This window comes from Lactuca sativa, chromosome 9, assembly GCF_002870075.4.
Source record: "Lactuca sativa cultivar Salinas chromosome 9, Lsat_Salinas_v11, whole genome shotgun sequence".
NCBI lineage: Eukaryota > Viridiplantae > Streptophyta > Magnoliopsida > Asterales > Asteraceae > Lactuca > Lactuca sativa.
Genome location: NC_056631.2, coordinates 46,225,227 through 46,238,676, shown reverse-complemented (window position 1 = coordinate 46,238,676; position 13,450 = coordinate 46,225,227). Strand labels below are relative to the sequence as shown.

The 13,450-nt window shown below is 34.9% G+C and overlaps 2 long non-coding RNA genes and 1 pseudogene across 5 annotated transcripts; 1 reads left to right on the top strand and 2 right to left on the bottom strand.

Moving 5' to 3' along the window:
* Nucleotides 1-3,107: 3,107 nt before the first annotated feature.
* Nucleotides 3,108-4,534, bottom strand: LOC111876130 (uncharacterized). Its single transcript, XR_006187313.2, has 3 exons — nt 4,115-4,534; nt 3,931-4,035; nt 3,108-3,334 (listed from the first exon to the last, which is right to left on the bottom strand). It is a non-coding gene; the product is annotated as an uncharacterized LOC111876130 (long non-coding RNA).
* Nucleotides 4,535-6,797: 2,263 nt separating this feature from the next.
* LOC111876081 (glutamine synthetase nodule isozyme-like) lies at nt 6,798-8,165 on the bottom strand (annotated as a pseudogene).
* An 884-nt stretch (nt 8,166-9,049) lies between these two features.
* Nucleotides 9,050-12,706, top strand: LOC111876094 (uncharacterized). 4 transcript variants are annotated; one of them, XR_008226395.1, is made up of 5 exons: nt 9,050-9,286; nt 9,364-9,599; nt 9,701-9,878; nt 10,434-12,105; nt 12,330-12,706. It is a non-coding gene; the product is annotated as an uncharacterized LOC111876094 (long non-coding RNA). The 4 variants fall into 4 exon arrangements; XR_002844902.3 differs by having other exon boundaries at nt 10,434-12,706; XR_006186950.2 differs by having other exon boundaries at nt 10,139-12,706.
* Nucleotides 12,707-13,450: the final 744 nt, after the last annotated feature.

The following is a 13,450-nucleotide window of genomic DNA, read 5'->3' as shown; positions in this document are numbered from 1 at the left end:
TTTAATATGATTCTTGAGCATACAAGTTCCTTCAATATATATATATATATATATATATATATATATATATATATATATATATATATATATATATGTATATATATATATATATATATGTATATATATATGTGTATATATATATATATATATATATATATATATATATATATATGTGTGTGTGTGTGTATGTGTTTGTGAATTGACATTGTTGCTCCTTAATGACTTTAACCCTAATCTTAGGGTGAAAGGAGTGGTTCGCACCCGATTTGGTCAACCCACTACAATACCAACTCTACATCAATTATTTTCTTTCTTCTCTTTTTTCCAACTTTTTCAACCCACAATACATGAAAATAATATTTTCCCAATTTACTCAACCTACTGAATTGAAAAAATAGAAAATCTGTTATAAAGTCCCTATATTTTAAACTAATATTCAATTAAGTCCCTATATTATTTTTCTGATGAAGTCCCGAATACCGGTTAATTTATTCAATTAAGTACCGAATACCGGTTAAATTATTCAGTTTGGACAATTTTTCAGACTAGTCGGTTAATCTAAAAAGTTGTCCAAAATTGAATATTTTAACTGGTATTTGGGATTTCATTAGAAAAAAAATATAATGACTTAATTGAATATGAGGTCAAAATGTAGAGACTTTATAAGAGATTTTCTTAAATGTAAGCTATTGCTTTTTTTTTTATTATATAAATTCTTTAAAATGTTTCAAACTTAACAGTTGAGAATATAGATTTAGAGTTCTTTAAAATGAAATAATATAAGCTTCTGATCTGGATGATCTCTCAAAAGAGTTTCATTTAGATTTTGGGTCTAATATTATCAATATTTAGTTGAATAATTTTCTAGAATCATGATTGCAATCACTTTCAGAGCACTTTCAAATTTGAAACACAGAAAGTACCTTGCTATTTTGTGTTTTGAGAGATAGAGAGAATCCGATGAACATATTTCGAGTATATAGAATGTACCATTTTCTGGAAGATTCACAGTGTTCTTATATAGGCAAAAAGTAGTTCATTGTGGTTAGACAAAACTGCAAAAATGGTCCCTGTGGTATGTATTTTTTTGGGGTTTTAGTCCAAACACTACTAGAAAAACAGCCTTTTACGACGCTCATTGCGCGTCGTAAAAGGCTCAGACGACGCGCAAATGCGCGTCAAGGAAGGCCCTGTCATAAAGAGAGACGACGCGCATTTACGACGCTCGTTTACGACACGCAATGCGTATCAAGGAAGGCCCTGTCATAAAAGAAGACGACACGCATTCGCGTGTCGTAACCTTACGACGCGCGTGTTAATGACACGTAATGCGTATCAAGAAAGCCCCTGTCAAGAAAGGCCATGTCATAAGTGAAGATGACACACATTTTTGCGTATCATAATTTTAAATGTTTAAAAGAAATATTATTTATAGATTTACTTATTTTCAAATTAAATTTGTATTTAACGTTTCATAATAGAAAATAAAATATCATATACAAAAAATATAATCCATTGCATAAATTTAATGTCATACAATTCTATTTCTTATAATATATAAATTTGCATCTAATCTACTATGTACATCAAATTCCAACTAAGTAAATGCAGCAACAGCAAGACTCTTCAGCTAAGTCCTTTGCATAAACAAAATACATGTCAGTTTAAATATTTTTGGAAAATGACAAAAAAGAAAGGGAATACTGAATACCTTGCAGCATCAACATTTTTTTGCTTCATATCAGCATCAACAATACAACATTGTAAGAAGTGATTGGGACAATTAGGCTCTGTTTCAACCATTAATTGGGACAATTAGGCTCTGTTTCAACCATTTGGTTTTGGTGTAATTTCATCTGAGGTATGCAAATTAAATATTAAATATTAAATATTAAATATAAAGTATAATATATAACCCTAGAAATGAATCAAAAAAGTTACTGATTACTCTTACTTTGAGAAATTTTTCAGAGACAGGTCCATCATTTTCAGCCATTGACAATTCCTGGACAACTTTTTCAAGTCCTTTGCTAACTGCTGATGAGAAATTTAGAATAGAACTGGAATTTCTACAGAAATTAAGAAGTTATAAAAGGGGACAAAAGGGGAGTTCGGAAATACCTTGTCATCATCTTGTAACAATTTATATATTCTTGCCCATAGCCCCGCCTTTCCATGAGCTGCAATCAAATTCATAATTATGGTTATGCCTTTGATTTGAAAGTGGCATACCGTAAAAACTCAGACATGGCTATAATGGAGATAACAGGGATATATATATATATATATATATATATATATATATATATATATATATATATATATATATATATATATATACCTTAAACAAATTAGCTTCCAGATCAGATTGAGAACTGCATAGGAAGTAGAGATGGAAGGACCCAGAACTCCGGGGGCATTGGGTTGGTTCATGCCCACTCGCACACACCAAGTATCTAAAAACAAATAAATTTTTCTAAGTTTTTTTTCAAATATAAACTAAAGCATATATTCTATATAATACACTCACACAAAGTAAAAAGAAGAAAGAAAAAGTTGATGTATTACAAAAAGCCAAGTTTTGCCCCATGATGGACCATGCCATTCCATTATCATCTCTGTTGTCTCCTAAAATAAATAATTTGAAACTGAATACAAAAAGATCTGGAATTGGAATTGGAATTGGAATTAAAAGAAAGATTGATAGTTTCATGCCTTGAAAAGATAAAGCACCAGGGTACCATAGTCTTTTCAACCGAATTGGGATGTAATGTTCTGGTGCAAGAACATTTAGCAGGTAAGCATAAGCTTCTCCATCCTACACATGAAATCAAACTACTATTAATAAACATGAAAAAAGCACAATGAAATCAAACTACTGTTCCAGATATTCAATGTGGTTGAGTACCTCCTACTGTATCATGAAAATAAGTTATGATAATCATTACAATTTCAAGAAAACATGACATATTAGAGAGTATATAACTAATGTCCTTGTCTACCAGGTCTTAACACAATGATCACCTCCAACATAAAATGAATTTATAAAAACACACCCCTGTATCAGCCATAACACGATGATCACCTCCAACATAAACCGACTTTGGCTCCTCAACATGTGCGCCACCTGGAAAATACATTCTTCTCATATTTTTCTATGATAAATTTTTATTGTTTTTAAGAAAGAAAAAAAAACATACTTGAGAGCCAACTCAGTGTGTTGGAGCTTGTAGTAAAAAACAGGCAAGTCCCCATAACTCTTCATTGTATCTGGATGATCGAGCCCAAGTTCCCTCTCATTTATATCCAAAGCTTTTTGTTGGTAGATAATAGCCTAATAGATAGATAGATAGTAGTCAAATGACAAAGGTAATCTCGTTTTTTCCGTGTTGCGCATTGATAACGTCTGCCCACCAGAAAAGTAATGGTTCCAAAAAAAAAGTTTACTTATCAAGGTAAATAAATCGAGTGTATTGTATCAAAAATTAGTTGATTAAAATTTCTAATAATCACTAATAGTTTTCATGTACTATAAATGTATTTTCTTTTTTGCGCATATTAATGTGAAAGTTACTTTTGATAACGGCCTGTGTAATAATTTATAATTAAACAAGAGATTAAAATTTATATTCAGTTTTTATCTATTTCTTACTAATTCTCATTTAATTGTAAATTTTTTTAAAAAATCTTTTAAAATCTGACTTTGGAAATTATATATTTCATAATAAAAATAGTTAGAAATATAATATTAGTTTACATTCAATTTAGCCAAGCGAGAAAAGCTTTGCATTTAAAGAGGCGTCCTACTTTCTTGGGATGGAGAGACATGTCTTGTAAAAAAATTGTTTATTAAATATTTATGAGACACTTCCTTAGTTGACTTATTCTTGTATTAACAAAAAATCAACATAAGAAAAAATGCTCCTGTACCTGATTAAAATCACCAGTATGATAAAGCACCACAGCCAAAAGACTATATGCACCAGCTGTCATTCGATGATAAGGACCACATACAGATACAAGTTTAGACAGTGCCTGTACATAGTAATAATGTTAGACCTTATTTGACTTATTATTGTATAAATGAAAAGTCAACACAAAAAGATTTAGTTACCTTTGTTCCAAAGTTGACAGCATCTTCAAGTTTGCCTTTATCCAAAGATGTTTTAGATGACTCCAAAAGTGTACGCCCATCAATGTCCTTCCATCAACAGGTGAAAGTTCAAGAGAGCCAAAATCAACCACCAACTTAGGAAGGGCAGTTTAGTCATAGATCAAATTAACATGATGAGGCCATTATCGAATCACTTTGTACATAAGCTTAGCCTGTAAAAATAATAAAGATCAAATTATGATGACTCAATCTTAGTTTGAATTTTGAACAGGACAAAAGAAATCATGAGAATCAATCACCAATTGATGTAATGTATACACATCTGGCCCACCAAGTTCATATACTTTTCCCATGTTGCTACCATCATCTTTCAAGGCTGCAACAACGGCAAATGCCACACCAGAAACATACACAGGCTGAATCCTGTACAAAAAAAAAACAAATATTTACCAAACTGTTGAGAAAAGTAATTCATCATATCAAGTAAAGGGAAGAGAATGAAGTCATATTATACTTGGTGGATCCATTCCCAATAAGTGGAAGGCCATAACTTTATGTCACTCTATACAGAGGCATCGCTGAATCTCTGACCAATAAGACATTTTCAATCTGTTACAGGACAAATAAAATAAGCATAAGCTTTGACCCAACATGAAACAAAGACATATTTTAATTATTTGATACAGATATATGAACATAAATTTAAAGATTACAAACCCCAAACATCAGATGATGTAGCCCCAGAAGCCCCCTGCACCTACCCCACCCAAAGAAGATGTATTTGAGAAGCCAGTCAGCACACCGGAACCCAAAGTTATGAAGCCCAGTGCAACTTCTAAAACAGATCGTGTTTTTGCTAGTTCTCTTGCAAGAAAATTGGCTGAAGATAACAATACATGGAATGCAACCAAAACATAATTAAATTGTTAAATACATGATAGATGGAATGGACAATAATTCAACATCAAACACCTATTTACTCTATAAGACTTTATAGAACCATAGGAAAATTTAATAAAAAAGGATATTTTTTGATAACTCCACCTGGTGAGTATCATTAACATGGATACAAATCTGAAAAGACATGGTTTTAAAGAAATTAAGCCCTAAATAAATTGCAGAGTACACAGTTTTAAAGAATAGATTAAAATCCTTGAAGAAAAAGAATGCAAAGCATGAGAACGAGAACAAGCAAGAACGTTTTTTCTCCAACATCATCATCTTCTTCTATTGTCGCACAATGCTATTAGGGTTTCATATGTAATTTGATCTTGCACTATATACATCTATGAGGGGTTTGAGAACTGGAATCGGACCATATTTGAGCTGATTGAGCATATTTCTTCTAACATTTGTGTGCATAATACTCATAATCCATGTGTGTTTGTGAAGGAAAAGGGGGAGAACGAACTAGGGTTAGAATCGAAGGAAAGGAAATGTATATGGAATGTAATAAACTGGGCCACTTCGTCGGAATTGAAGTACAGTTCCGACTGATTCTAGGGCTAGCCACTCCGGCGATGCTAACGAGAGAAAATCTAGGAATAAAAGAAGGTGAATCGTTGTTTGTAAACAACATACTCCATTTGAATACGTATGTGAAGGAGAGAAGAGGTTACCTGAAAACGATACTTCAGGCGATCAAGATGTTAGGGCCGACGCTGCTAACGGTGGCGGAGCAAGACACGAACCACAACGGGCCGTTTTTTCTCGGGCGATTTCTTGACTCGTTACATTTTTATTCAACGATATTTGATTCAATAGAAACAATAATGGGGAGAAACAGTATGGAGAGGATGAAGATTGAGAGGAATCACTTTGCGAAGGCTTGTCAGCCAAGAAATCACCCTTTCCTTTTCTTCTTGGCCCGGTTTATTACATTCCATATACAAGATAGTGGTGGTCTGTACCATGAAGGGGAGAGAGAGAGAGAGAGAGAGAGAGAGATGGTGGTGAATCTGATCGAGATGAGTGTTCCTGTGGAAGGAGGAGACGCAACAGGCGGGGTTTTTAATTTTTTCGATTTCATTTCCCCCTGCTATTAAAAAACGAAAACGCGCGTTCATATACTAAAATTATAAAGCGACAAGGTAACATGACACGCTTTTTAGGATAGGTGCCCTCCGTGTTTTTAATTTTTTTTTGTTGGACACTAATTTTAGGGCGCGCAAAAATACGTGCCCTCTATCCTTCAAATTTTTTAAAACTGACATTATTTTCTAGGGCACGTACAAATGCGCGTCGTCTATCAGCGAGTGTCATTGTTTGCGCGTCATTAAAGGGCTATTTTCTAGTAGTGAAACCATGATTTTTTTTGGCTTCGTGGTCCTTTTGGACTAGTTTGTATGTGAAAATAGCCCTCCAAAAATTGAAATGACTATAATGCTCTTGGGGTATTTACTTTTCATTTTTCATTCATTTTTTAAAATTTAATATTTATTTATTTATTTTAACAATTTAAAAATAATAGAGGACCCACCTCTCTCTCTCTCTCTCTCTCTCTCTCTCTCTCTCCAAACATGTGAAATTGTTGGATATTCTTAGAATTGATGAAGAGAAAGATAAATGATAGAAAGAGAATGAATATTCTTCATTTCATTGATTGGAAAAACTCACTATACAATACAAGAAGAAGGAAATATATACATCACAAAAACACAAAGTGCAACTAACTTAACCAAACTTAATTATCACGGATTGATGACGTGTAACAGATATCGATTGTCTCACTGGGACCGGTGAGCTTATGTTCATTCCTTTAACCATAGACAACAATGTGTTTATGTGTGCCTCAAACCCAATTTCTCAATAGCCTTCTTGATGACCTCATATCCTCCTTCTCCCCTCATGGATTTTGTGCTGAAAATTGAAAATGGGTAAGATCAAGATTATGAAAAAACGTAATTTTCAAGTTTCAACATTTTTTATGTAAAGTTCAACGGAAAATACCTGTAGTAGGTGTGAACTCCGACGCCATTCCAGTCACCTGCTCAAAATCTGACATTCCCATGCTCAATGAGTATTTCTCATTTTTACATAAAAAACTCAAGAACATTTTTATTTCAAGAAACTTTACCTTAATGGGCTTCAAGTCAAATGAAACCACAAGCCTAGCAATCTCATTGATCTTCTGTAGAGAAAAAAAAATAGAATTTTAGCATCAAGAATAGATACATAGTAACATAGATCGGTCCTTTTATAATTTCACCAAAGTTTTACAGTAACTCAAGAATATAACGAGCATCTCAGATCTCTTATCCAACAGATGGTCCGACCTGAAAGTCCCACTGGTCGGGCATCACCTCGTGGTTAATCCCATTGATGTTGATTCCGACGTAAAGGCAAGCCTTGTAGTTTGCATCAATGGTATCATGTCCAAAAGCCTTATCGACACCAACCCATAGTAATATGGGCCCCAATTTCATTAAACATATAAATTCATTAAATTTTAGACAAAATTGTGAGAAAATGATATAGATTTGAGGCTATCGGATGTTACCTGAGATCTAGGGAAGCCACCTTGGGGCCAGCCAATGGCCATAATATATCTTTCTGCAATAAGGTGTATTCTTGTTCGATTCCATACCTATTACATGAAATTGGAAATTATAAACATCGAAACTAGAGTTGGGAAGTCATTTGTGAAGTGAAATCGGGAAAAATACCATGGGATTTCCTTCTTGATCGACTTTGTATGATAATAGATTGTTTCATTGATAAATAGTGAGGTTAAACCTCATATAAATAGGGTTACGTAAGAGACCTGATCTAAACCCTAAAGGGTTTGTGCCTAAACCCTAATCACTAACATCCCCCCCCCCCCCCCCCCCCCCCCCCCCCCGCTGTTTGATCGGAAAGGGACGATTAAACTAGAAAAACAAAAACATAAAACATAAAACATAACATAAATCAAGACAACGACAATGACATTGACAGAGCTCTAACGATGATGGCTAATAACTATTTGTTGGAGAAGGAGAGAGAAGAAGCGAAAACCAACAACGGTTCCTTTGTATAAGAAGAGAGGAGAGGTGGCGATGATAACAATCATGAAACCGATGATAGAGGGCTCTGGAGAAAGGCAATGAGAAAGTAAGAGGGCTCGAGCTGCGGCGGACGGAGCCAATTCCGGCGAGATCGACGACTGCAATGTTGATAGAGAAAGAAACGACTACAGAGCAGAGGCTGCTCGATAGAGAAGGTGCCATCAGAGAGAAGCAACCACAACATCAGAAGGGGCTGAATCGGAAAAGAGATATAAAGAAGTGGCCGACTGAGGAGGAGGCGGAATGTGAGGAGGCAGACGTAGATGAGGCAGTAGAAGAAGCCGATGATAGGGCTCTGGTTTGGTGTCATCCGACTGTTCTATTATTTAGACAGAGAAAAGAAGAAACGGAAAAATAAGTAACATGATGAAGGCACCTCCAACGACTATTAGAGAAGGTCGTCGGAGGTGGAGGGCGGCGGCTACAGGTTTTGATCAGAAGTATGGTTTTAACCTAGAGCTCTGATACCATGTAAGATAATAGATTGTTTCATTGATAAACAGTGAGGTTAAACCTCGTATATATAGGGTTACATAAGAGACCTAATTTGAACCCTAAAGGGTTTATGCCTAAACCCTAATCACTAATAGACTTTAGGGTCGCTAAATTGAGAGAGAGAGGGAGAGAGAGTGTGTGTGTATGAGAGAGAGAGGGAGTGGTACTATATTATTTTTTAATTGTTAAAATAAATAAATAAATATTAAATTTAAAAAAATGAAAAGTAAATACCCAAAAAGATTATAGTCATTTCAATTTTCGAAGTGACTATTTTCACATACAAACTAATCCAAAATATAAAATCCAAAAAAAATAATACCAAGTAATTTTTGCAGTTTTCTCTCTTGGTTATATCATTTTGGTGCCAAAAAGGGTTGTAAATAAGAATGACATATCACGTATCCAATCACTCTCATTGTATTCTTGGTCTGCATAGTCGGAGTCGGAGACTCCATCCCTTCATCACCGATTCGCCGTTGTCATCATACTGCTACCACCCATCCCATTCTAACTGTTACAAGTTGCAGCGATCTTCACGCCTCCATCAGTCGTTATCATACTACTTCTTTCGCTCTTTCTACTAAGAGTCCTCCAGTTTTGTTCCTTCGGATCACACAGTGGTATCGTGGTGAGCAACCGATCATCGCCACCAACAAAACGCTTTAGTTGAGTAACATCGGCCTTATGTTTTTGTTCTTGATATAGGTATGCGCTTCTCCTGTTAGAACGATTGTCAAGTGCAGAAAAAATGTTAAATCTATTAATATCTTCATCAAGCTACGTCACCCAAACCCTAAACCCCTTTCTTATTAAACCTGCATCGGCTTTCTCCATCTATAGTCAAATTCATAAATCTGACATCAAAGAAAGCCAGTCTGAAGTGTCAATACTCCGACCAACAACATTGATCTCATGTTTCATCTTATTCTCAAGCTAGAAAGGTAGTTTCTCTTCTATATTTGCTAAATCAAGTATTAGTTAAAATTTGAAATGAATTTTGTTTTTGTTTTGACTGATGAATTAATACTCAAAAGTTTTTCAGCTTCCATTTGTGTATGAAGGCTGCTCTTACAGTGGAGCCTCGCCCACCAGTTTGCCACATTAGATGTATGTTTATATCCACGTTTTCAGACCCTGAGTGGACCAATCTTTGCTACACTGCTAAGTGCTAAAACCAACAATCATCTTCACAGTGAGCGTTCTATAATTCGAACTTCATAGTGAGTTTTCTCTGGTTCTGAGTTCTTTGTTTTTCTTTATAATATTAATGCTCTGTTATTGGGCGAAAGTTGGAAATTTAGCTTGATTTGATTTAAAGTAGAAAAGATTACATGGATAGATTTCAATGCTTTTTTGGGTCTAAGAATTAATGTCAGGTGTTTGTGATATTGCCTCAATGAATATAGACCCAAACCTTTTTTATTGATAGTGTGTTTATTTCATAAAGATGGTCTACTGAATCTCCCTACTGCTGCTGTAGGGAGCCACTGAATTCAACAACATTGGGGTATACTCCCTAATACAAGATATTTTATTGCTCATTATTATTATACCAAATTCTTTGGTAGATTAGATGGTTAAAATGCTAAAGGTATAATGAAACACCTGCTCTTGGTAAGCCAAATGCCTGCCATCTGGTAAGAGTATACTTTTTGTATTTTAAGTATTTGATCTTGCATTTGATCCTGGAATTAGACAATATGATCTTGATAATGTGAACCTTTGGAAAAACTATGGAATTTGATGGATAAACAGAGCCTCTCTTGATTTTGTAGGGTTTAGGCATGGATTCAGCCCCTGATCTTATTACAGAACAGGATGGAAGCTTTATGATTGGTGGCGACACTGCAATCTAGCGAATGATAGCTCCTGTTTTTATTTGTCAGAATAAAAATGTAGTGCCTGGGGCAGTTGATGGGCATGAGAATCCAATGGTAGACGAGTTCTTTAAAATCTGCTATCAATTATCAAATCTGCTCGAACGAATTTGTGAGCACCAGAAGAAGCAAAGTGGAGACACTGAAGACATTACCATGGATTATAAATATGATGGACCATCTACGCTCTTGGTTGAGCTCAGATATCTGCACGGGAGAACTTGTAGCTTGCTCTCTTCCTCGCAAGTGTTTCTTGTTAAGATAGTAGAAACTACAAAAGGAATCAAAAATCAACAAGACTGGGGCTAACCAATCATGGAACTTCATGACAGCTAGATTTGTAATTGGTGTTGGATCTTTGTATTTCCTAGGCCACCGTTGGCTGAGTGGCTTAGGAGTTTTCATAGGGGGTGACTCACTTGGTAAAAAAGTGGTCATCATCCAAGTTTTATAAAGAGGCAACACTTTTTAACAAGTCAAAGGATTTTACAACATCGGTAATCACATACGCCACTCTCATTAACTCAAAAGTTAAACTTGTGGAATCCTCAATTCAGGAGCTTGACGCTGCTTTATGTAGCGTGGTGTCACGGACAAATTTTTTGGAAGTCTCCGGGACCATGTAGAAAATGTTGGAAAAATAAAGAATACACGAAGGAATAGGGATCCATATCCCACTTGATGATTTACTCAAGATTTTATGAGATTGAGAGAAGAAGTAGGATTCAAGGTACGTTGACAAATAAAAGCACCCCTTACTCGAAGAGATACTTTGGAGAAAAAGAAAAGACACGAAGTAGCTCCGTGACAAGATCGGAACATATGTATAAAAGACTTGACAAGGATGTTAAGGGTTTAAGTGGAGGAGGGTGTCATGGACAAAGTTTTTGGAAAGTCTCTGGGACCGTTTAGAAAATGTTGGAACAATAAAGAATACATGAGGAGTCTCTGAAATAATCAAGAGGACACTATACGAAACTAGAATCACTTGGAAGACTCAAGAAGGATCTAGAAAATGCTATATCATGCAAGAATAAGTTGGATAATATCATAACATCCTAGAGATATCTAGAACATTATAGAATAGTGTATCATAATATGGATTCATGTAAAGATAATGTGGATATTGATAGAACACTCTAGATCAGTCGAGAATATATGGGACCTAGAAACTTCCCATGAGGAGATGTAATGTCCCTATAAATAGGAAAGAGGTCTTATTTGTAGAGACCATCGAGAAGTCGTTGTGATCTCTTGAGTTCCTTATAATACAAGAACTCTTTGTATTCTTGAAGTGCTAGTCTCTTGCTTTCCGGTTTCGTTAATACATTTAAGATCGTTGAAGTAGCCTGACTTAGTTGAAGAAAAACTGAGTGGCACACGAGATAGACTAGTAGTAAGATTCATCCCGTGATAGTTGGTTCTGATGGAGACTACTTGAAAAATGAATGCGCAAGAAACAATCTAAGGAAAGTGTTGCAAGAGACTTTGTCGCATACCGATGCATGTGCCAATTGTGTTGAACTAGGAAAAACGGAGGTGATGAACAAGTAGGAATCCATGTGAAGAGGTATTTTATCTGTTTTTTTCTTTACACCTTAATTTACTAACTAGTGGTCAAATTAGTGGTGGTCTAATTTCTGAGAGTAAGCTTCCATGGGATGTGTTTTAACTTTTATAGATTCATAAAGATTTTGGGATTATTATATATATTTTTGGTTTGTTGTTGGCGTTGTTTTGGCATATTTGTTTCATTCAATTCCCTGTTTTCTTATTTATCTTTTTTACTTTTAGTTTATTTCAGAAGCAAATGTTAATTTAGCTCTATGTTTTGTGGCCTTTTGATGCAATACTATTTTGAGGAATTGAGGGTCTTTGCTAGATCAAGAAACAAATTTCTTCAATTAGGGAATAGCGCAGATGGATTAATCATGCGGTTCCGCAGCGTCCTCCAACTCGTTGTCCGCGCCCCTTCACTTTGTTTGCTATTTACTCAATTACAAACATTTCTGGAACATCTCTAACAGAGGACTTATGCAATTAGGAAATTCAACAAGATTGTCTATAATCAAATCATTTTGGGTCTTTTTAGATGGAAATACTGCAATTTTTGTTACAAGTGTTTGTGTTTGTTCAATGTGGTTGAATGAATGAGCTGATGAATTATCGGACTTTGAACTTTGATCATCAAGTTTTTTTTTGTTTTTTTACATTGCATCTTTGATTTCAAGTAAAAATGATGATTAAGTAGGTCTGACAATCATGTAGTGTTTGGGTCATGGGTAGAGATGTACATAAAAACCGGATTGACTTATAGGATCGGATTCGGAAACCGGATTTGGTCAAAACCGGTTTTGACCAAACCAGTTCAGATTAAACCGGTGACCGGATTGAAGTTTTGGACGCAATATCGAATTGACCACCAGATTGTAAACAGGATTCGATGAAAACCGGATCCAAAACCGGTTTGAAACCGATTTTTTTTTTCTGAACATTAAAAAACGGACACTTTTGAAAAAAATCAGTTTTTTTTCTAACCGTTAGTAAGCTCCAAAAAACGGCTAGTTTGACTAATTCTTGACTTTTATGACCTTATAAACACATATAAATAGATGACATTTTCTAGATTTCAATGTTACACAAAATTCTATCTAACACCTCGATTTTCAAAAAAAAAATCATTTTTAGTTCACCAAACATTATTCAAAATCCAAGTCATCACATAATTTTAAACCATTATTAACACAATATAAGAGTATCCCAAAATCCACAAGATATCACAAGTCGGCGAATGTGTCCAATCATGCCTCCGCCTTCCCAGAATCTACAAAAGTACTTGAAATACATTTAAATCCACACTGTAAGCACAAAACTTGGTGAGTTCCCAAAATAACACATACACAAATAGTTAGCCT